At 44.2% G+C, this 24520-nt stretch overlaps 1 protein-coding gene across 6 annotated transcripts in view; it reads right to left on the bottom strand.

Annotated features, from left to right (window-relative positions):
- Positions 1 to 24520, bottom strand: part of PHACTR4 (phosphatase and actin regulator 4) — a 370026-nt gene that overhangs the window by 285920 nt on the left and 59586 nt on the right. The window contains exon 1 of one of the 6 annotated variants that reach the window (XM_069224103.1): positions 22715 to 22849. The exons of the other annotated variants lie outside the window; for them this stretch is intronic. The gene's annotated coding sequence lies outside the window, so the exon portion shown is untranslated. Of the gene's footprint in view, positions 1 to 22714; positions 22850 to 24520 lie in introns of those variants that run through there. 6 annotated transcript variants of the gene reach the window in all.

Raw genomic sequence — 24520 nt, 5'->3', positions numbered from 1 at the left:
ATATGTATAGTGCACGCGTGTAATGGTGTCCCCGCACTCACAAAGTCTGGGGAATTTGCCCTGAACAATGTGGGAGCACCTTGGCTAGTGCCAGGGTGCCCACACACTAAGTAACTTAGCACCCAACCTTTACCAGGTAAAGGTTAGACATATAGGTGACTTATAAGTTACTTAAGTGCAGTGGTAAATGGCTGTGAAATAAGGTGGACGTTATTTCACTCAGGCTGCACTGGCAGGCCTGTGTAAGAATTGTCAGATCTCCCTATGGGTGGCACAAGAAATGCTGCAGCCCATAGGGATCTCCTAGAACCCCAATACCCTGGGTACCTCAGTACCATATACTAGGGAATTATAAGGGTGTTCCAGTATGCCAATGTAAATTGGTGAAATTGGTCACTAGCCTGTTAGTGACAATTTGGAAAGAAATGAGAGAGCATAACCACTGAGGTTCTGAATAGCAGAGCCTCAGTGAGACAGTTAGTCATAACACAGGTAACACATACAGGGCACACTTATGAGCACTGGGGCCCTGGCTGGCAGGGTCCCAGTGACACATACAACTAAAGCAACATATATACAGTGAAAAAATGGGGGTAACATGCCAGGCAAGATGGTACTTTCCTACAAGGATAAGCTGTGGGCCTAGGTAAGGGAATAGTGTGTATGCTGAGCAGTTTGCCTCTGAGTGCAGGATCAGTGAAGTGCCTGTGTCAATGCAGGCGGTTCTAGTATGGGCACGGAGTTTGGCCATGTGAACTAATAGTGAGAAGTGGGCCTTTGTATGTCCACAGTGAGTGGTGTGATTCTGAGTGCAAGGTGAACAGTGAGCCTGTATGAGTTCAGGATAGGGTGTGTGTAAGGAACTGCCTCTCTTTGCATGATCAACCACAAATTGTTGTATTGATGCTGTTGGTTTTTCATCTCTGAAGTTGGACGGAGGCCTGCTAAACAGACCTCAGTGCTGACCATTAATAGGTATATGTCCAATTGGTTCAACAACAATTGGCATAAATTAACTTACTTATAAGTCCTTAGTATATGGTACCAGGGGTACCCAGGGTCTTTAAGTAAAGGTTCTCTTGCGGACTGTAGCCCTTATTGTTCCATTACAAGTGTGACAAAGTGTGACTCCCAGTCCACCGTTGCTAGATGGCAGAGCAGTTTAAAACTGCTAGCTCGATTTTGCCATTTCAAGCAATGGCAAAAACCAAACCTTCCCTTCTAATATTTATAAGTCACCACCAAGGCAGGCCTACTGAGCCCTAAAGTAAGGGTGCATTTGATTGAAGAGTTGGGCATGTAGTTCTTAACTGTGCATGTCCGGAAAGTACAAAAAAAAAAAAAAATCACTACCCCTGACCCACTGTCAGGGTCAGACTGGCCTATAGGGTAATCAGGCAGTGTCCAATGGGCTGGCCGGAAAGGTCACTGTGTGGGCTGTGTTTTTTTTTTTAACGGTCTGTGGGCCTGTTTTAAGGTCTGCTGTGCAGGTTTACTGTTAATTTCCCTGATTTCAAAACATTCATGCCTGAAGCAAGCTCACGATCTATATAGTGATGGAAACTGCCCCAATTTGCAAACATGGTCAATTTGCTAATGAGGGCAACTTTTATTTTGGTGCTTGGGACTATTTACTGTCCATGATGGGCAGATGATAGTGCATTCTGGGATAGCTAGATGACCCACTTCCCAGGGAGTCGTCACTATGCGAGAAGCCTACTGGATAGTAGTTTCCATACCTCAGAGGTTACTAACAGGGCATAAAAGTAGCACCCTTGGCACCCAGACCTCAGATCACGTCTGTACTGAAGAGCAAACAGAGTCCTGCTGGTTCCCAGACCCAGCAAAGAGAGGCTGCTTCAAGACTGGACTGCACCTGCTGCTCCAGAGGCCAGCAAAGAAATGAATGTGAATGGGCTGCTGTGCCCAGGGAAAAGTCGTTCCCAAGCCACTCTAAGAGTCAGTAGACTGACTTCCTGTAACAGCTACAGGGCCTCAAAAGCTGGAAAAGCCTGCCTTGGTGTGTTGGTAGGCAAGAATGCCTGACAGCAGCAGACCCTCTGCATAAATCCTGGGAGACTGAGACTAGATGTCCAAAAGTTGCACCCACGTCACCTGGACCTGGGAGAGTCAGAGTGCAGTTTGGTCACCTAAGACGGAAGCTACCACCAGTTAAAGGGAACCGCTGGCTTTGGTGTAACCAGAGATCAGTAGGTGGTTTTTGGCCAGACTGAGGGACATCGACTTTTGTGGCCAAAGCTGCCCCACTGTGTTCATGGACTGAGGAACATCTCCAAGAAGACCCCAGTCACCAAATCAGCATCCTCTGCATTCTTAAGCACCCTGTATCCCTTACATCAGGACCATTGCTCCATTTAAGTCCAGTGTAGTTCGCCCACAGAGACTGGAACTGGACTGTAGACTGCTTGGACTGCAAGGTCATTGTTTAACCAAGCCTCTTTGACCTCTGTGACTCGCTTCCAGATAGTTGGTTGCTCTAAACAGGCCAGGGTAATAGTTTACAATTTTATACAGGTTTTTCAAAGTTGGAACACAAGCGCAGTCTATTACACCTGGATTCCTTGGTGCTGTTTCCTCTAACTTTTTCACCCTCTGACCTCATGTTTTTCGGACTCCATTTTTGCTGGTTTTTCGGGATTCTGGGCATTTTCCCACTGCTGACCACTGCTAAAGTGCTGGTGCTCTGTACTCTAAACATGGTTACATTGGCCTTTCCAATATTGCCATATTTAATTTACTTGTAAGATTACTAGATTTTTTTCACAATAATTCAAAGTTTAAGAGTCAAGATTTAAATTTTGTAGATTTCTGTATGATTTTTCTCACCCAGTTTTAATTGATGAATACTATTTTATTCAGATACTGTTCGTTTGTTAAATGGCATTTATATAAGTTGTTTCCGAGATTTATGGAATCATGTGTCTATGTATTTATGATGTATTTGTAATTAGAGTTACATATTAGATTTCAATGCATGATGTTGCTTTAAGTGAACTAAGTTTAGCCATTCACACAGGGTATATAAAGGGGGTCAAAATGGCAGCCTGCAGGTTGATAAAGGTGGTCACACCAAAATGCGTTCCTGTTTTGTTTAAATAAAACCTTTGATTTGCCAATTGTGGAGTGCTGGTGACCTTAATGATTTTCAAGGTATCGTGTTTTATGTAAGACGCGGTGGCGCGCGTCCCATTCAAGCACCTTTGGCGTTCAGGTGCAAAGAGGGAATTGCCAAACGAAGTGTTGATCCATTTACCTCTCCGCTCCCGCAGTTGATACTGACATCAAAAAGAACACCATACCGGTTTCAGGGGAAAGTCTGCACGGAGTCGGAGGACGCCGAAGCCGACAATCGCCGTGAACGGTAAGCGTTGTTCGATTCTCTATTTTCAACACAAGTGGAGCCAAACGTCGTATTTGTATTTATGCAAGTTTTGCTAAAACCACACGCCGCACGATTGGGCAAAGGAAGATTTCGTTTACAAGAGTTCACGGAAAACTGGCAACACTGCATGTATATTTAAGATCATTTCAATTATTCTAAGCCATATGTTGTGCAGATTTTTTAACTGACAAGAAGCACCACGCAAGAGTAATGGCGCGTTAACAAACAAAGATCAAGATTCCCGATTTATTTCTTCACAAAGAACTGGTTACATAGAATCCACACAGGCAATTAAACCGAGCACACCCGTGTACTGACGGAGACAAAAGCAGCTTCTGCTATGCGCGCCATTATCTGAATAGATTACAACGCCGTGTGAAAGTTGAACGGCGCGTAAATGGTTCAACTATAAGATCGCAGACATTTCCGAACACGGAGAACCAGCAACATTGTATTCATATACAATAGCATGCCGGACATACATTTGAACCGAGAGTAAGATTGCATGAAACATTAACTGAACAAAACAATTTAACATAAGTTTATTGATATTTTTGCCCTTGAAGTTTTACGCTCTATCACCATTAAGTACTTAATGAGAAACGTCTTAACAGGAGCAGACAGTTGACACTGAGGTTCATATAGAACTGACAACATTGCTTCTATATGCTAAGACCATCAAGATGGCTAACAAAGTAACAAACGTTTATGAAAACAGAAAAATGAGAGCAGAATTCGTTTTCGCCAAGGCTGTCACGAGTGAAAAGAATCAAACAACCAGGGAGGACCCTACGGGAGGAAATTTGGATGTTTATGGTACATTTAAAGAACTAGAGATATTAAAAAAGAAAGAGCTAAACAAATGGTGGGAATGAGAATCTCTGAACAAGTACTTGGAAGTAGACAGAGTACCCAGAGGCCTAAGGATTTTTATCATGCCCACCTATGGTGATCCTAATCCTGATCTGCTAAAAGAATGGGCAGCCCATAATGCAGCCAGTTCGGCAGGAATGATCAAAATATTGATTAAGTATGCCCAAATTGAGAGAGAAACAGTTAGAGAAAATTGATAATATCACAAAACAAATCGAGACGTTTTCTGACAAAAAGTTAGTTGAATCATTATATAATGCCGTGGATAAACGATTAGCCAATATTGAGGAGGAAATCATTGCAAAAAAGTCATGCAAATTCAATAGAGATACATTTGACTATAAAACAGGACAAATATACACATTTGCAAAGAAATTCGATTAATGGAGACAACAAAAAGGGAAGGAGTCAGTCAGTAGAATTTATAGCACAGAGAGGAAGACAGCCAATGTGGGGATGAGTGAGAGTTCTGATACTGACTTTGAAGAAACGTCACGGATCAAGTCTCACACTTCATTACATGATGAGTTTGATTTTTTAAGGAAAGATCGAAGAACAAACCACAGACCCTGGAGAGGAGGAATCAGAATAGGAGGAAGAGGCAGAGGCAGAGGCAGAAGAGACAGAGGCAGAGGCAGAAGAGACGAGGGGGCAAAAGAAACTCAGTTTGACGAAGGAGGAAAGACGACTCGAAGCAACAAACGGTACTGACGGATGACAAAACGGTGGTTAATCTATCCAATATCATATTAGATGAAGAGGACAAAAATAATTTGTCATTAGGCCTTTCGTACTGCCAGCCTGATGATTTTAATTATGTGCAAAGTCGTATTGATTTATTTTTATTTATACTGAAAATGAAATTGTTGAAAATCCACAGTCAAAAACAAAAGGATATCATCACAGGGAGTGAGTAGTGAAGGGACAAGCACAGACACAGAGAGCCAAACCAGTCAACATTTACTAATTGAAGATGTGATGCTAAAGAAAGATTTATGGGAATTAGAAGACAGTTCAACAGAGGAAATAGATGAAGATCAATTAATCGATAGATTGGAATCAGAGGGTGTGTGCCTGGATAAAGAAGGGACATCTGGATTGAAGCCCAAGTCTAGAACTATTCCAGCGTACAGCGGGGATATGATTGATCAACTTTCAGACACTCTAATCAAAGGACTTAAGGTCTTATGGGCTCAGTCATTGAATAAAGCTAAAACGCAGAACAGTGGATACTATAAGACATTGAATAAATTGTCCAACAATCCAGAAATTGTGGTGAGGAGCTCTGACAAAGGAGGAAATATTGTAATTTGGTCCATACAACAAAACATGGAATAGGCTTATAAACAGTTGAATGACAAAATGTTATAAAAGAATTGATTTGGAGCATGTGGTCAATATAAAAGCACAATTCGATTTAGAACTAGCACAATGGAGAGACTGAGGTCTTATAAGTGAGCAAGAACATAGGTTTCTGAAAGTGGATTTCCCTAAATTACCTGTATTTTATTTGATACCAAAGATTCATAAAAATACTCTTAAACCACCAGGGAGACCTATAGTGTCTATAAAAGGGAGTTTGTTTGAATTTGTATCTCAGTACATAGATGCGTACTTACAACCGTTAGTCCGAAATTTATCATCTTACTTACAGGACAACAGTGACTTTTTGAGAATGATTTTTGATTTAAGCTGGGAAAGTGAATTCATTTTGATGACATTAGATGTAACAGCATTATACACAAGCATCCCACATAATCTGGGAGTGCAGGCAGTTGAGTATTTTCTAAGAAAGAGATCCATTAACTTTTATCATCACAGTAAAATGTTGTTAAAAATGATACAATGGTGCTTACAACATAACATGTTTTATTTTAACAATGAGATATTTGAGCAGATATGTGGTACTGCGATGGGCACATGCTTTGCTCCCAGTTATGCCAACTTATTTATGGGTTGGTGGGAGGAACAGATTTTAAATAACAGCCCGTTGGAAAAATGGAGCGACAATATCATGTGGCTCAGGTACATTGATGATATTTTTATAATTTGGAAAGGAGACTCTAACACTGCCAATAAGTTCAAAGAAATCAACATCAATGAATGTAATCTGAGATTCACAGGCAAAATTGATCAACAATCGATTGAATTCCTAGACATTAGAGTGAACGTTGTAGATAACAAAATTGAAACCACACTATTTAGGAAGGCCACAGCTGGCAATAGTGTTTTACATGCCCAAAGTCATCATCCACAGTCACTGAAAAACAATATCCCCTTTGGAGAGTTACTGAGAGCCAAAAGGATGTGTAGCAAAGAACAAGAATATTTAATGTTCAGAAAAACATGATAGAGAGATTAAGACAGAGGGGATATTCCAATGAGATGTTAGAAAAGAAGTATCACAAGAGTCAAATTCCGTACTAGGGATCAATTGTTGTTTACCATAGACAGGAAAGGTAACTCTTCAGGTACAAAGAAAAATGCCAAACATAATGACAGGGGAAATGTAAGATTTAGAACTACCTTTAACACTGCTCATGAATCCGTAAGAAAGCTATTACAGAAACTTTGACACATGCTTAAAAGTGACCCCATTATAGGTACAGGACTAAAAAATAGGCCAGTTATAACATACAGGAAGGGGACATCGATGAGAGATATTTTGGTTAAAAGTGATGTGAGACAAGGCAAAACTTCTAAAACTAGCTGGTTAAAGTTACAAGATGGATTCTATAAATGTTCTAAATGTAAGGCGTGTAAAAATGGGGAAAATATCACTACCATCAGGCAAGCGCATAGAACAATACACGCCATCAAAGGCAGATATGACTGCAAGAGTGAATATGTAGTTTACATTTTGAAATGCAGCTGTCCTAAGTTATACGTAGGAGGTACCAAACTTCAAGTACACAAAAGGATTTTACAACATCTGAGGGCAATAGTCAACAAAGATGACTTACCCGGTTGCCCGTCATATGCACGAGTTCCATGGTGGACGTGTAGAAGAGGTTAAATACAGTGTAATTGACGGGATAAGAAAGAACATACGTGGAGGCGACAGGGAGAAACATTTGAGAAAATTAGAATCCAGATACATATTGGCATTAGATTCAAGAAAACCACTGGGGTTAAATTCAAGTGAAGAGTTATATATAGAAGTTTGAGTTAAGATGTTTATTTTTATTTAATAGCGGTCGGCATTTGGTGATGGGAAAAGCCCAGAATTATTTTTGGAATACTAAACACACTACAACATTATGCTTCCAGGTTTATGGATACTCAACTATGGTAGTACCGTTCGGTTTGCCATACTTTGAGGATGTCGAGATAGATCCATTAGATGTTTTAATATGAACCATATAATTCACATGGTCACATTTTTATATCTATTTTTTTCAAAATAATTCAAAGTTTAAGAGTCAAGATTTAAATTTTGTAGATTTCTGTATGATTTTTCTCACCCAGTTTTAATTGATGACTAATATTTTATTCAGATACTGTTCATTTGTTAAATGGCATTTATATAAGTTGTTTCCGAGATTTATGGAATCATGTGTCTATGTATTTATGATGTATTTGTAATTAGAGTTACATATTAGATTTCAATGCATGATGTTGCTTTAAGTGAACTACGTCTAGCCATTCACACAGGGTATATAAAGGGGGTCAAAATGGGGGACTGCAGGTTGATAAAGGCGGTCACACCGAAACGCATTCGTTTTGTGTAAATAAAACCTTTGGTTTGCCAATCGTGGAGTGCTGGTGACCTTAATGATTATGAATATGAATTATATATATATATATATATATATATATATATATATATATAAATAAAATGTCACTTACCCAGTGTATATCTGTTCATGGCATGAGACTCTGCAGATTCACATGCTGTGCATATCCCGCCATCTAGTGTTGGGATCTGAGTGTTACAAGTTGTTTTTCTTCAAAGAAGTCTTTTCGAGTCACGAGATCGAGGGACTCCTCCTCCTTTGTTTCCATTGCGCATGGGCGTCGACTCCATCTTAGATTGTTTTCCCCGCAGAGGGTGAGGTAGGAGTTGTGTATATAGTAATAGTGCCCATGCAATGGAGTAAGTATGTATGTACATAATGTGACTAATAGTGATATATTAAAAAAAATTCAAATGTACACGTTTTATTTTTATCAACTTCTAACGGCTGCAGGCTCCCGGGGAGGTGGGAGGGCGCATGTGAATCTGCAGCGTCTCATGCCACGAACAGATGTACACTGGGTAAGTGACATTTTCCGTTCGATGGCATGTGTAACTGCAGATACAAATGCTGTGCATAGACTAGTAAGCAGTTATCTCCCCCAAAGCGGTGGTTTAGCCTGTAGGAGTTGAAGTTGTTTGAAATAATGTTCGTAATACTGCCTGTCCTACTGTGGCTTGTTGTGTTGTTAACACATCCACACAGTAATGTTTAGTGAATATATGAGGCGTAGACCATGTGGTTGCCTTACAGATTTCTGTCATTGGTATATTCCCTAGAAAGGTCATGGTGGCGCCTTTCTTTCTAGTGAAGTGTGCCTTTGGTGTAATAGGTAGTTCTCTTTTTGCTTTAATATAACAGGTTTGAATACACTTAACTATCCATCTAGCAATGCCTTGTTTGGATATTGGATTTCCTGCATGAGGTTTTTGGAAAGCTACAAACAATTGTTTTTTCGAAATTGTTTGGTTCTATCAATGTAATACATTAGTGCTCTTATTATGTCTAATGTATGTAATGCTCTTTCAGCTACAGAGTCTGGTTCTGGAAAAAACACTGGGAGTTCCACTGTTTGGTTTAAGTGGAACAGTGATATAACTTTTAGCAAAAATGTAGGATTTGTGCGTAAAACCACTATGTTTGTGTATTTGTATAAAGGGTTCTTGTATGGTAAAAGCTTGTATTTCACTTACTCTTCTGAGAAATGTGATGGCTATTAGGAAGGCTACTTTCCAAGTTAAGTATTGCATTTCACACGAGTGCATGGGTTCGAATGGTGGACCCATGAGTCGTGTTAATACAATATTGAGGTTCCACGAAGGAACTGGTGGTGTTCTTGGTGGAATGATCCTTTTTAGACCCTCCATAAATGCTTTTATGACTGGGATTCTAAATAGTGAAGTTGAATGTGTAATTTGCAGATAGGCAGAAATTGCTGTGAGATGTATTTTAATGGATGAAAAAGCTAACAGACTTTTGTAAGTGTAGTAAGTAGCTTACAATGTTTTTCGCGGACGTGTGTAATGGTTGAATTTTATTATTATGACAATAATTAACAAATCGTTTCCATTTATTTGCGTAGCAATGTCTTGTAGTAGGTTTTCTAGCCTGTTTGATGACCTCCATACATTCTTGTGTAAGGTCTAGATGTCAGAATTCTAAGACTTCAGGACCCAAATTGCTAGATTCAGCAATGCTGGATTTGGATGTCTGATCTGTTGTTTGTGTTGTGTTAACAGATCTGGTCTGTTTGGTAGTTTGACATGAGGTACTACTGAAAGGTCTGGTAGTGTTGTGTACCATGGTTGTCTTGCCCATGTTGGTGCTATTAGTATGAGTTTGAGTTTGTTTTGACTCAACTTGTTTACTAGATATGGAAGGAGTGGGAGATGGGGGAAAAGCGTATGCAAATATCCCTGACCAGTTCATCCATAGTACATTGCCCTGAGACTGATGTTGTGGGTACCTGGATGCGAAGTTTTGGCATTTTGAGTTTTCCTTTGTTGCAAATAGATCCATTTGTGGTGTTCCCCAAATTTGGAAGTAAGTGTTCAGTATTTGGGGGTGAATCTCCCATTCGTGGATCTGTTGGTGATCCCGAGAGAGATTGTCTGCTAACTGATTCTGAATTCCTGGAATAAATTGTGCTATTAGGCGAATGTGGTTGTGAATCGCCCAATGCCATATTTTCTGTGTCAGGAGACACAACTGTGTCGAGTGTGTCCCTCCCTGTTTGTTTAGGTAATACATTGTTGTCATGTTGTCTGTTTTGACAAGAATGTATTTGTGGGTTATTATGGGTTGGAATACTTTCAGCGCTAGAAATACTGCTAACAGTTCTAAGTGATTTATGTGAAACTGTCTTTGCTGTATGTCCCATTGTCCTTGGATGCTGTGTTGATTGGGGTGTGCTCCCCACCCTGTCATGGAAGCATCTGTCGTTATCACGTATTGTGGCACTGGGTCTTGGAAAGGCCGCCCTTGGTTTAAATTTATACTGTTACACCATTGAAGCGAGATGTGTATTTGGCGGTCTATCAACACCAGATCTAGAAGCTGACCCTGTGCTTGTAACCATTGTGATGCTAGGCACTGTTGTAAGGGCCGCATGTGCAACCTTGCATTCGGGACAATGGCTATGCATGAAGACATCATGCCTAGTAGTTTCATTACCATTTTGACTTGTATCCTTTGTTTTGGATACATGGCCTGTATTACTTTGTGAAATGTTTGAACTCTTTGTGGACTTGGAGTGGCAATCCCTTTTGCTGTGTTGATTGTCGCTCCTAAGTATTGCTGTGTTTGACACGGCAGAAGGTGTGACTTTGCGTAGTTGATTGAGAAACCTAGTTTGTGTAGGATTTCTATGACATATTTTGTGTGTTGTGAACACCGTTTTAGCGTGTTGGTTTTGATTAACCAATCGTCCAGGTACGGGAACACATGTATTTGCTGCCTTCTGATATGTGCAGCTACTACTGCCAGGCATTTTGTAAAAACTCTTGGCGCAGTTGTTATTCTGAATGGCAACACTTTGAATTGGTAATGTATCCCTTGGAATACAAACCTTAGGTACTTTCGGTGTGAAGGATGTATTGGTATATGGAAATATGCATCCTTTAAGTCTAGTGTTGTCATGTAGTCTTGTTCTTTGAGCAGTGGGATTACGTCTTGTAAAGTAACCATGTGAAAGTGGTCTGATTTGATGTAGGTATTTAATGTTCTGAAATCTAGTATAGGTCTGAGACTTGTCTTTTTTGGGTATCAGAAAGTACAGTGAGTAAACTCCTGTGTTTAATTGTTGTCTTAGTACTAATTCTATTGCTTCTTTCTGTAGCAATGCCTGAACTTCTAGTCCTAGAAGATCTATATGTTGTTTTGACATACTGTGTGTTTTCGGTGGGACGTTTGGAGGGAATTTGAGAAAATCTATGCAATAACCATGCTGGATAATTGCTAAGACCCAAGTGTCTGTTGTTATTTCCTCCCAATGTGTGTAAAACTTGGTTAGTCTCCCCCCCACAGGTGTTATGTGTTGGGGATTTGTGACCTTGAAGTCACTGTTTGTTTGGAGGAGTTTTGGGACTTTCCTCTATTTTTTTTTAAATTGTCCTCCTCTATATTGTCCCCGAAAACCTCCCCGCTGATACTGGCTCTGGTAAGTGGGCTTTGTTTGTGAGGTTGTGGCTTCTGTGGTCTGCCCTCAAAACCCGCCTCGAAATTGTGTCTTTCGAAATGTGCCTCTGCTTTGCGGGGAGTAGAGTGCGCCCATGGCTTTGGCCGTCTCAGTGTCTTTCTTAAGTTTTTCTATCGCAGTGTCCACCTCCGGCCCAAACAACTGCTGTCCGTTGAATGGCATATTCAGCACAGCTTGCTGTATCTCTGGTTTAAATCCTGATGTACGCAGCCATGCATGTCTCCTTATTGTTACTGCTGTGTTGACAGTTCTAGCAGCTGTGTCTGCAGCATCCATTGCTGACCGTATCTGATTATTAGAGATACTCTGTCCCTCTTCTACCACTTGCTGCGCTCTTTTTTGGAACTCTTTTGGTAAAATGTTCAATAAAGTGTTGCATCTCATCCCAATGGGCCCTATCATATCTGGCTAACAAAGCTTGCGAATTAGCAATGCGCCACTGGTTTGCTGCCTGTGCCGCCACCCTTTTGCCTGCAGCATCGAATTTTCTACTTTCTTTATCTGGAGGTGGTGCATCTCCTGAAGTATGTGAGTTGGCTCTTTTGCGCGCTGCTCCCACTACAACAGAGTCTGGTGTTAGCTGTTGTGTGATGTACACTGGGTCTGTTGGTGGCGGTTTATATTTTTTATCTACTCTTGGAGTAATGGCTCTCCCTTTGACAGGCTCCTCAAACACGTGTTTGGAGTGTTTGAGCATTCCGGGTAACATCGGAAGACTCTGATATTGACTGTGTGTAGACGACAGTGTATTAAAAAGAAAGTCATCTTCAATGGGTTCTGAATGAAGGCTGACATTGTGAAATGCTGCAACTCTTGATACCACTTGAGCGTAGCCTGTACTATCCTCTGGTGGCGATGGTCTTGCTGGATAGCATTCAGGGCTATTATCTGACACTGGTGCGTCATAAAGGTCCCATGCGTCAGGGTCATCTTGACTCATTCCCGTATGAGTTGGGGATTGCATCATTGGTGGAGTGGCTACAGGTGATGGTTGCGGAGAGTGATGTGGGGATGGTGGTGGTGTTACTTGTCTAGCCACCTTTGCGTGTGGCTGTTTGTCCTTGTCTTGGAAGGCAAGTTTACGTTTTATTTTGGTTGGAGGAAGAGTGCTGATCTTCCCAGTATCTTTTTGAATAAAGAGCCGCCTTTGTGTGTGATCTGGCTCTATTGTCTCTAATTCTTGTTCAAATCTGTGTCTCTTCATTTGTGAGGACAGTCCTTGTTCCTCTGAATAGGAACTTATTTTCGGTTCCGAGGCTGGATGTTTCGGTACCGAAACCTTTTCGGCTGCTTTTTTCGGCTCGGACGAAACCTTTACTTTCGGCGTCGTGCCCTCTCGGTGCCGACCCATTTCGGTGCCGCTGTCTCGATGCCGAATCTTCTCGGAGCCACTATCTCGGGCCCGAGATTGCTGTGTGCCGGTATCTCGACCGGGGTCGGATGACTTCGACACCAGCTCGCCCTTTTTCGGTGCCGATGGACGGTCACCTATTTTTCGGGTTAAGCCATGGCCTGTTGGCGGTGGCGTCCCCTGGGCTTTAGCGGTCTTCTCGTGAGTTCTTTGCTTCAACGTCTTGCTCACGGTTTTTGGCGTTTCTTCGGGATCGATCTCCTCCGAGTCCAATTCCTGGGTGGAGAATGTTTCTTCCTCCTCCTCGAAACGCCCTTGTCCTGCTGACGCCATTTGCAGTCTTCTTGCTCTTCGGTCCCTGAGTGTCTTCCTGGACCGAAACGCTTGACAGGCCTCACAAGTATCCTCCTTGTGTTCTGGTGACAAACACAAGTTACAGACCAGGTGTTGATCTGTATATGGATACTTATGGCATTTTGGACAGAAGCGGAATGGGGGCCGTTCCATCAGCCTTGAAGAGACACGTGGCCGGGCCGACCAGGCCCAGACGGGGATCGAAAAAAAACCTGAAGGGCCACCGGAGCTCTTCTTAATTCGGTATCGATCTGTTGTAACTAACCCGATACCGAACGCAAACAATACCGACGATTTTTCCGAGATTCTAACTAACTTTCCGACCCGAAACTCTGAGCGAAAAGGAACACGTCCGAACCCGATGGCGGAAAAAAAACAATCTAAGATGGAGTCGACGCCCATGCGCAATGGAGTCGAAATGGGAGGAGTCCCTCGGTCTCTTGACTCGAAAAGACTTCTTCGAAGAAAAACAACTTGTAACACTCCGAGCCCAACACCAGATGGCGGGATGTGCACAGCATGTGTATCTGCAGCTACACATGCCATCGAACATATATACATACATACATATCAGCAGCACTACTGGTAATTAAGCCTTACATACAGATGGTCTTTTCTCGTACTAAACATTTACATCCAACTTTTCCCACCTTCAAAATATATCATCACTAAAAAAATTGAAGCAATTAGCTCTACTCAAATGCTCTGCATACATAGGCTTGATTTAATCATCACATGGGATTTTAACATGAACCGGATATGTACAGAAGTAAATGACAAGTTTCTCACTCAACAAAACAAATATTGGAACATCCAGCTTCAGATAACAACTCTAAGTAATCGCAAGGATAAACGTAGGGAAAATGTACTTGACATCGAGCACCTAGGGATGAGACCATTAAATGGTAGGACGCCAGGCAAACCTTACCTACATAAACCCACATTTGGGCGTCCATCATTGAGCACACCTTCCTATTGCTCTCTTTATTCGCTGCACTTCGCTCTTTTCAAAGCGCGGAGTGCTGTGAGTGACCATCTTTCACAAACAGTGGTATTAGACTTCAGTACGATGGTTGTTATGAGCAGGCCATTTATTTTCAGCCCACAGTTCCCTGTGAACTATAAACAACTAAAATAGTCTGAATCATCGATTGCCACAATTACCAATAGTGCCAAGGAGCCTTGGAAGACTGCCAAGGTTTAAACTTACCTCTCCTAGAAACCTGAGAGAAACTAGTGAGCTGCCTTTTGGCTGACAGCTACCAAAAAAGGGGTGCCTCACTCCAGTAAAATATTTTAGCACCCCTAGAACTCCGCCCAAAACCCAACAAGAAATCAGGTGCCTGCCACCTGGTCAAGAAGAAGCTCAAGCAGGCTTTGCGGCTGGTTTACAGAAGAACCTTCAAAACGAAAAAATAACAGATGCTTTAAGGGCAGCAAAAAAGGAATACCAAAAGGCTGTCTGAACTGACATCAGAAAAGACACGGATTCCTTCTGGGCGAAGTTGCTCTACAACGGTAAGCAGTACAATTCAAGATCCTTCGGGCAAACTATTTTAAAATCGGCAACAGCAGGCCCCGTGGATCATTCCAATAAGGGAGGAGTACGGGTTACATTTCTGGAGAAACATTTCTCTACCTGAATAGGACAAACCCCAAAAACACAAACAGAAGTACATTCTGCCTCACTATCACTCAATAGCCAAGCACCTTCCCAAAATGAGCTTTACCCTGCAGTAAACTTGCCAGCAACTTTGTCCACAACAAAGCCGCCCACTCGGGTCTCGCCATAGTTTTGAATATTGCTTGCATGGCCGTTTGTTGTTGGGTTTGGATTTTTTCTTTTCTCTCACGCCTGAAGGGGTGCAATTGTCACAACAGGAAATTATGCATGTCATCAAAGCCAGGAGGGCCATTAATAAGCAAGACCCACCATATTGAGCAAGAAATTTGCCCCCTCGCCATTTTTTTTTTTTTTTACTGCACAGTTCTCACATGGATCATTTCCGACTCATGGCGGGGCGGTTATCACCCCTCTTCACAGGGGGAGGGGTGGATAAAGCACACCCAGAAAATTACTGCCTTATTATGCTTCTAGACAACTAAGCAAAATATTGCATATCCCTTATCCTTCACAATTTAATTGTCTGGGCCAAGACCAATCCCTTAATTCTAATAACCCAGTCTGGCTTTCGGAAGGGATCTGGCACCATTACAAACATCCTAGTCCTTTCTACCATCTTAGGTCACATGGGAAAGCAACACTGTACTACCTATCTTTGCTTTGTTGATTATAATTCAGTGTTTGACTGTGTAAACCTTGAGAAGCTCTGGAGGCAGCTCAGAGCTTGGAACATCCCCTCTCACTTGCTTAGAATCATCGAGGCCTTACACAGCCAAACATGGGTGTGGATTAAACTTGGCAATGGCTCCCTGCTATCAAGGATATATAGCCACCAAGGCTTAAAACAGGGGTGTGTGCTAGTCCCACGCCTTTTCAACCTTTTTATGGCCAATCGTTCCCCTGCTCGTAATGAAGTCAACAGCCAAGCCTTCAGTTTTGGCTCTTTTGATCTTAATCATCTTTTGTAAGTGGACGATGAAGCCTTATGCAACTTGACCAAAGCTGGCCTTCAGAGACTGATAAATATGCTTTGTCAAAATGCAATACAACACGGCCTGGTCATCAATTGGAACAAAACCAAGGAGCTGATGGTTGGCAATTCATCTTAAAGAGTAGCCAGTTATCTCTGCACTCGCATCTTAGAGGTAGTAAACAAATACAAGTACTTAGGGTTTCTTCTGGATGATATGGAATCGGCCAACAAACCGCTTTGAGCCATTACAAACAAGAGCAATCCCCTTATTACAGCCGTCTCCACTGTAGGTAAGCAATTGTAAGGCGCAACACTGGATCCACTGTTGAAGGTCATGACGGCAAAACCCTTCCAACTTTGACATATGGCAGCGAAGCTCTCTTGAGGGTGTGACCCAGCCTTATTGGACAAACTTCAAATAAAATTCTACTGTCAAGTTTTTAATCTTTAGTCTGTGTTCGGCATTAAAAGGAAGGCAGGTGGCAATATTTAAGAATGGCTCAAACTAAGACAAGCTGAAACCAACATTGTAAACAATAGCCTGTAGCTAGAAATCAGCAAATAGGGTAGTAGCAGCAGTTTGAAAGAATTCTTGGACCAGTCATTGAAGAACTTGCAACTTGAAAACCTCTGGGCGTCAACACCTTCATACAACGTTTTTTAAAAAAATTAGTGAACTCCGTAAAAGCTAAAATCTCACTTATAAAGGATAAGGAGGAGTTCACTAAAAGACGCGAAGCCTGGGCGGTCATCAATAATATCCACTACATTTGAAACTTAAATTGCTGTAGTGTTGCCTAGGCTGCCCTCCATCTCTAGCGGAAAAACCATCATGATTATATTCCAGGAACAGAGAATGAAACTTATGTGGGAGAAAGAACCTTTTGCAATTAACCTTCACTTCACCTGAGCTGGTCGCAGAGAGGAGGCTCCTCCTTAAGCTCTAATTCAATAGCAAAACAATTCATACATGCAGGCACGCCGTCATATCCTGTTTAGAGCACGACGATCCCATATTAAATTGCAGCTACATTAAATTTTTAAACAGACTTGAACAGAAACTGCCCAAAGAAGCAAAGGAGTGTATCGCAGCCCGGTGAAACGTCTTATTCATCAGAGGCTGGTTGCATCTTTCCATCCCTGCAAACCTTGGTCTCCCTGGAAGCCTCATTTTTATAGTAAAACTCAGCCGCAGCTTTAAATCCTTAGGCCGCTCAGGGCCGTTTGGGCCCCCAGGAAAGACACCAACAAAAAGATAAAAACTTTATGGGCCATGCTACTAACCGGAGATTAGCTTACCTGTCAAACCCTTTGCTCTCCTGGCCCTGGCATCATGTATATTATGACAATTGCCGACTGTGGGTTTTTATCTATATTTCAGTGATGTTTTATCTTATTTGTCATTATCTGCGATTATGTTTATGTAGGTCTATTCCTAATTTTTGCCCACTTGCACTTTATTTTAGGTCTCTGGGGAGGGGGGTGTAGCTGTACGCTTGGTGCTTCTGGGAAAATAGCAGCCGCACGCCTGGACTTTACTATAGGAAAGTGCCTCTTGTTGACTGTTACCCACCCCCACACACACTCACTTTTTGCCGAGTACCTGATGTGATTCTGACAAAGTGCACAAGTTCCTGCTAACCAGGTCCCCAGTACCAGATTTCTTTCCCTAAATGGTACAATTGTTTCCCCCACTTGGCAATCCTTTAGCATCCTTGTATGTCCCTAATAAATGGTACCCTTGGTACCCACGGCATGAGGCACTAAAACAATCCGTAAGGGCTGCAGCATGAATTGTGCCACCCTAAGGGACCCTGTACAAAGCACATGACAGGCTGCCACGTCATGCTGTGTGTCTTGGTGCAGACCAAAACAAAAAACAAAACATGTGTCACATCCCTGTGTGCCATGTCCCCCAACACTGCATGCAATATATGTAAGTCACCCCTACAGCAGGCATGACAGCCCTGAGGCAGGGTGCGTTATGTTACATGTGAGGGGATATCGGCAAGCGCAGATATGCCCCTGCTATGTTTTTTGTCAATTCTCAGACACAGTAAGTGGCCATGGAACCCCTTTTAAATGCATGTGTTGGACACTGGTAAATACGAGTTCCCCAGCTAAATGATGGCTTCACTAAATGTAGGGATGTTTGTTATCAAACATCTTGTATTGGTAATCCCAAACTAATTCCAGTTATAGATCTAGCAATATATGCACCAAGAGGGCACCTTTAAGGTGATCCCTGAAAACCTACCACCCTCTTATGTGCTCACTGACTAGTTTGATAGCCTGATACCCAAGGCACGGTTTTGGTCCCCAAGGGTGTGAGCCTTCTGCTCTCAGGAGGCCAAGAACAAATGCCTGCCCGGGAAGAGGGTGTAACACGCCCTCCCACCGGATAACCTGCTGATTAGCCTTCCTAAGGTGGCAAGCCTCAAAGGGCTACCCCCTTTGAAATGCAAATCTGGCTCGCCTCACCTCTCCCCCCCTTCTAGAGCCCACTTGACTCTTGAACAGGTGGAAAAATGAGCTAGTCAGGTATGTGTGCCACCTCCAGGCTAGTACCACCCCTAAGGTGGTCTAAGCCGAGGTGAATTTGATTTTTCTGAGGTAGCCATCTTTGAGATGGCATACCTAGGAATTCTGGGACAGGGTTATGCCCACTTCCCACAGGACACCAAGGGTCAGTAGCCCATTGGCTACTACCCTAAGCATGCCTACTGCCCCTAAATTTAGTATTTAGGAGATCCCCTGGCACCAGAGAAGCAGATCCTGATGACCTAAGAAGATCAAGGACCCTGTAGAGCCGTGAAAGCAGAAGAGGAGAAAAAGAAGCAGCTGACCTGTACCAACCCTGCCAGATTGGTACAGATTTTCAACAAGGAATTTAGACAAAGTCAACTCTTCCTGCAGCCGTGACTCCAGAAACCGGGAGGACTGCCTGCCTTCGAAAACGGCTCAAGACCTCCTGTGAACAGCAGCACTGTTCTCCAGCAAACTCCAAAAGAAGGGACACTGGAACTGCTGAAATCCAACGCCTTAAGTCACCACAGCACCTGCCGTCTCTGACCAGAGTTGAAGTGGACCACCAGTGCCAACAAGGTTCCCCAGCCCTCCAGAGTCAGAGTCCGTCGTGGTTTCACCCTTCCTAGACTCCCTCAGAACACCTGGAGCCTCTGCATGCAGAACCCCTCATCTTAGATTGCTCCGGTAAGGAAAACCAGACACCTAAAGACACTTCTGCACCAGTCACCCCTGAGCTGTGGAGAAGAGGACCACTGGTGCCTACCTGGTCCTGAGCATCATAAGGCATAAGCCCTGCAGTTGGTTCAGCCCGACTAGCCTCCTGGCCAGAGCCTGTAGCCTCTTTTTACAGTGACCGATCTCCACCACCTTGGCACCCAACGCTGTTTTTTATCCTGCACCCGGTCGCCCCATACCACACCAATGGTGTACTGCTGGTGCTGACTTGGACCTTGCACACTTTTCACCTTAACCCCTGGAGATTGGTCTTGTAAATCACTGTACTCTACCTGTTTGCAGAACGTGTTTTTCTTCCCATTGCAGAATTCAGAAATTGCAGTGTCCACTTTTTAAAGTGAAAAGAATTGCTATTTAAAAACTTACTTACCTGAAGGATTTTTCTATGATGCTTAGAAATATATATAGATATTTGCTATTTGTATAAATTGATGTGGATCTCCTATTTTAGTTGTGTCTCATTTACAGACTAGTGTGTGCTATCTGTGGCTGTCCTGCACTCTGTGTTAAGCCTAAGGCTGCTCGACCACTCTACTTCCAAATAATAGAGCACTTTGGGATTGCATAGCAAGCCCTGTCTACTCACTGGGGAACCCCTGGTCTGTTTACACAGTATTGCCATACCACATAAAGGGTCAGCTTCCTACACTTATCCCACCATCACCCTAACAGACACTCCTGGGAAAATGGCGCCAATAGGTGATGATACCAGACTGATAATAGCTATTCGGCATTAGCATTTATCTTTAGTGGCCAGTAAGGTGCGAGGGTGGCCTGTGAGACAATCCCAAGTGCATGTGAGTCTACCAGGTAACACACTTGCACTTGAATTAGCTGCACGTCGGCACTTTTATTCTACCTTTGGTCCCCTCAGGTACTCATGATGAGGTGCTCACAAGTTGGGCAGTGTGCCAGTTTGGGAATAGTTTTAAACACATTTAGGTCGCGTGTCCCCACATCATACAAACACACCTAGGCAACCTCTTTAATTCACAAAGCAGCAATTCGCACGCCAGCACTATAATCTAGCTCCTGGGGAATTACTCAGGGGAGCCCATTATCACAGAATCCGTGTATAGGATTGCGCTCTTTGTGTACAAGTAGGGTGTCTAATTTCAAGGCCCTCTTTTTATGAACTTTTATTGTTTTTCCTTTGTATGATTTTAATTAAACGAATGCAAATAAATATTGAGTTGAGGCAATTTGTTTTATAGAGATGTTAAGAGTAAAAATACTGAAGTACATGATTTTTTAAAATGTTTATAGAAAAAAAAAACATTTTGGTTTTAAAACCGTGGCTCCACCTCAAAAAACAAGCAAAGAAAAAAAAAAGGTTACATTCCAAGTGCCTTCGCCTAGGAGTGATTTATCTCGAACCTTTTTTGGTCCGGTTGAATTAAGGATTAGATCTCTCGTGGAATATTACTGTTTCTATTTATCATTTAAGAGTTACTGGGTGCCTTTAGTAGTTCCACACTAAAACTGTGCTCGTGAGGAAGACGGCACACACAGATGCCACAGCTCACTTTAAAGCTCGAGGCTCTCATTCGCCACTGGCACAGCCTAGGTGTCCTTCTGAGCAACTCTGCATTAAAAGACACTCCACGCAGGAGACAATATGTAAATCCGAACGAAGCACATATTCGTTATCAATGGGACTTTCACTTTTACACAAAAGCTACAATACAGGCGAAATAAACTATTCTCAGATAAGAGTTAAGGAAACATTGGAGCCCGAGTTCTGCTTCCAGAAATATAGCTGAAAGCAGCCGTTTGCAACCGACAGCCAAAGGTGACAGCAAACTAGGAGAATCTGACGTTTTAAATCCCTTATTCGCTCTTCCCTGGCATGCCTACCCTGTGAGCCCAGCGTGGCATAGATGGAGTTGTCGTTAAGTGCCACCGCTGTGCCCTTCTTAAAGCCACAATAGCTCAACGTTGCCGGGAGTGCAGCAAAATGGTTCCCAGGGGGTTTTCTGCATCCATCGGGCCTCTACCGACGCCCGCTGCCACCACAGACGCAATGCGGAAGGTCATGGGCAGGAATCAGTGCCCAGCGCCCGGGCACGGAGCCAAAGAGACTGGCCTACTTGCAGCTCCTCTTACTTTGTTTACCGAAGGTTGGGAGGTCAGGCGAGACGTGAGCGGGGCCCAACCAGAAAGGAGGAGGGTGTGGGAGGACAAGGCAGAACTGCAAAGCTCCGTCAACACACCTCAACCCAGTCCTGGGAGCCAGCCACGACACAGAGCCCATGCAGCTCAGTCCTGACATGCGGAACCACATCAGTCCAGTCGTGGGCTGGGCTCAAGGCTCAGCACATGCACGGAATCCTGACACGGTAACAGAACCACCTGTTATTCCACTTCCTGGTGCGAAACAGAGCTCGGCCGACAAGGCTCAAGACTGGCTTGCTACTCCTAAACCAGAACTAGCACACGGCGCAGCAGATGCACCTCAATGGTGACCCCGGGATCCGATACTGAAGCAGACAGGGCCCTGCGGCGATGCTGCGCAACAGCGCCATCACCTGCCCGGAGTAGGATCTGCGCACGGCTCAACAGATGCACCTCAAGCCTGATCATTAGAAACCATGTGAATATCCAAGGGTTCTAAACTAGTTTTCCACACCGAGACTCAACCCCACTCTGCAACTCTCCTGTTCAGCTCTGCTACTGGTCAACCCAAGTCCCCACCACCTCAGCTATCCTAGTAGTGAGACTCACACTTATTCCTTACCAATGTCCTAAACAAAGACCAGGAGACCACTGCTCACCCCCTACCGAGACCCACGCAGGTCTCAACCAATGAGACTAGATCCTGGCTTCTAGCACACCTAATACTCCAGCAAAGGATTAACTCACATTTCAGATGCATCGCAATCACCGACCTTCAGTACTTGCCTTTAATGTAGCACTCGGACCAACACACAATTCTAACGATGCACCCCAGCCCCTACTTACGACACCCGGGTGTTTCCAATACCGAGTTCGAAACACTGCTCAGCCAAGGCACCTCAATCTGCAACCCGTACTATTCAAGCAGAGGTCTGCCAAATGCTGCTCTACCTTTCCCACAGCATGTGTTTATTCCAGATGTGACTCACCCACAGCTCTGCCAGTGTGTATCATACCGCCCTGCATCGCACACGGATACTTCAAAATTGTGCCACCCCCCGCCCCCCAACACAACTGTGTCAATGCACCGCTATCTTGCCGAGCGCTGCATTCTTATTCCACAAATGACATCGGTGCCCAGATCCACACACATACAGTTCCCGGTGCTGTCCCTGTGCACAGGTGAGGCAGCTCATTTGAACTGTGGGCTCACATTACTGCTGAGGTTTGTAACGAGAAACCTCAAGATACGTGTCCGGTTTAAGATAAAAGGCTGGCAGTCTACCCCCCTGGGCCTCAACTCTGCGTCCCGTACATACTTACTCCAGCTCCTGGTCCCCTCATCTCTGTCCCCATATCGGCGGCACGGCCTGAAATGGATCCGAAGGTAAGCGCGGTGTGCCGGGGTGTGACGCTGAAAAAAAAGCGAAGCCTGCCAGCAGGGCATTCCTTCCCCGTAGCGTCAGATTCCTGCATGTGCAGGCACGAAGGCCTCGGCACCAAAGCTATGCAAGGGGGTGCTTGCTGGGCGAGCGCCTGCCTCCCGGTCACCCCGCCCGGCGTCAGCCAGGACTACCGCCTCCTAGGCCGGATCTCGGCACCCTGGGCACAGCAACTGTGTGCCAGCAGTGCTGCACCGATCTGAGGGTGCTAACCCAACTCATGGCCTGACCCCAGCCACGACTATAAGGCCTCACGGTCCCAGAGAGCTTCAGCCATGACTACCGCCTCCTGGGCCGGAAATCAGTATGCCGGCACAGCACTTGTGTAACCTGCAGTGCCGCTTATATCTGAGGGTGCTAACCAGTGGCATCTCCTCCGTTTGGGCAGAGAAGCGTCGGCCCCCCGCCAGCAGCTGCAAAACCTTTTACACAAAAAGGTAATAAACTGGTTATTATCGATTTCATTGAATGGGGCAGTGCCACGGGGGTGACGTGCAGTGAGGGGGAATGCTCAGCACTCCCCCTTCACAGCGCGTGTGTTTGGCCAGCCATCTCAGGCCGGCCTAACACACATGCGCTGTAGGCGCTCTCCAGCTCAGCAACTCTGTTGCTGGGCTGGAGAGAGCCTGCACAGGCTGCCAGTCTGCCTGAGAGCGCTCCCAGCCAATCCGGACGTTGCTCTGAGCAGCGTCAGGATTGGCGCAGAACAGGCTGCGAGGAGTGTCAAGAAACAGTACGTAAGTGATTTTTTATTAAATTAAATGTTTATTCCCTAGGTTTCCCCCCCCCCCCACACACACACCCTCTCCTCCCCTGCTTCACCACCTCACACCCTTCCACGGTCCGCAAGCCACTAATGGTGCCAACCCCACTCATGGCCAGACCCCAGCGACAGCCTTAAGGCCTAACGGTCCCAGAAAGCGCATGCCAGGCACGCTAGTTATGAACATCCAAGGACTACCATGTACCACCTAGGCCAAACCAATCCCCTGGCATTACACACTAGTCACAGGCTCCCACCTCTCTCCCTTGCTCCCAATTCCTAAACTCGAATTGTTTTTGCATCACCCACCCCTGACTGTCCCAGCTACCACTCTTGTACTGCTGCTGCTTTTAACAACCCCAACCGTACATCTGTACCACCACACCCACCCACAATGTTTGCCCATACACCCAGGCCTCATATACTGATGGCAAGCTGTGGAGTCTGTACAACTCAAACTGGTTTGCACCATACACACCTGTATGGAGCAGTCATCACTGCCATGGAGTTTTTCAAAAGTGACCAGGGACTCAACCTCACTCAATGACATCATGCACACCGTTTTCTGTCACGGATGTTTACACTACAACTCATTGCGTTCGGGTGTGTTACTCTAATTGCCTGCATAGAATGAATCCAAGGCAACAACATCCAGAATGTATTAGGTTGTAACACAAAATTTCAGGACTGGAAACAGTGTCCATAATGACATGCAGTTACAGACTCCTCGGCTGTTTCAGGCGTGCACTTAACTGAGAATATCACTTTTTTGGCATAGCTCGTGCCTCAGGGTACAAAGATGATACTTCTTGAACATGTACTAAGACAATAGAAGAAAGTTTCCCAGTCACTCCTCCACAAACGCAGAATAGCAGGCATGATCCAAGTTGCTGCCAGATCAATAGGAGGCTACATTCTTGGCCA

The sequence above is a fragment of the Pleurodeles waltl genome, chromosome 3_1, assembly GCF_031143425.1.
Source record: "Pleurodeles waltl isolate 20211129_DDA chromosome 3_1, aPleWal1.hap1.20221129, whole genome shotgun sequence".
Classification (NCBI taxonomy): Eukaryota; Metazoa; Chordata; class Amphibia; order Caudata; family Salamandridae; genus Pleurodeles; species Pleurodeles waltl.
This window is presented reverse-complemented; position numbering and strand designations above follow the sequence as displayed.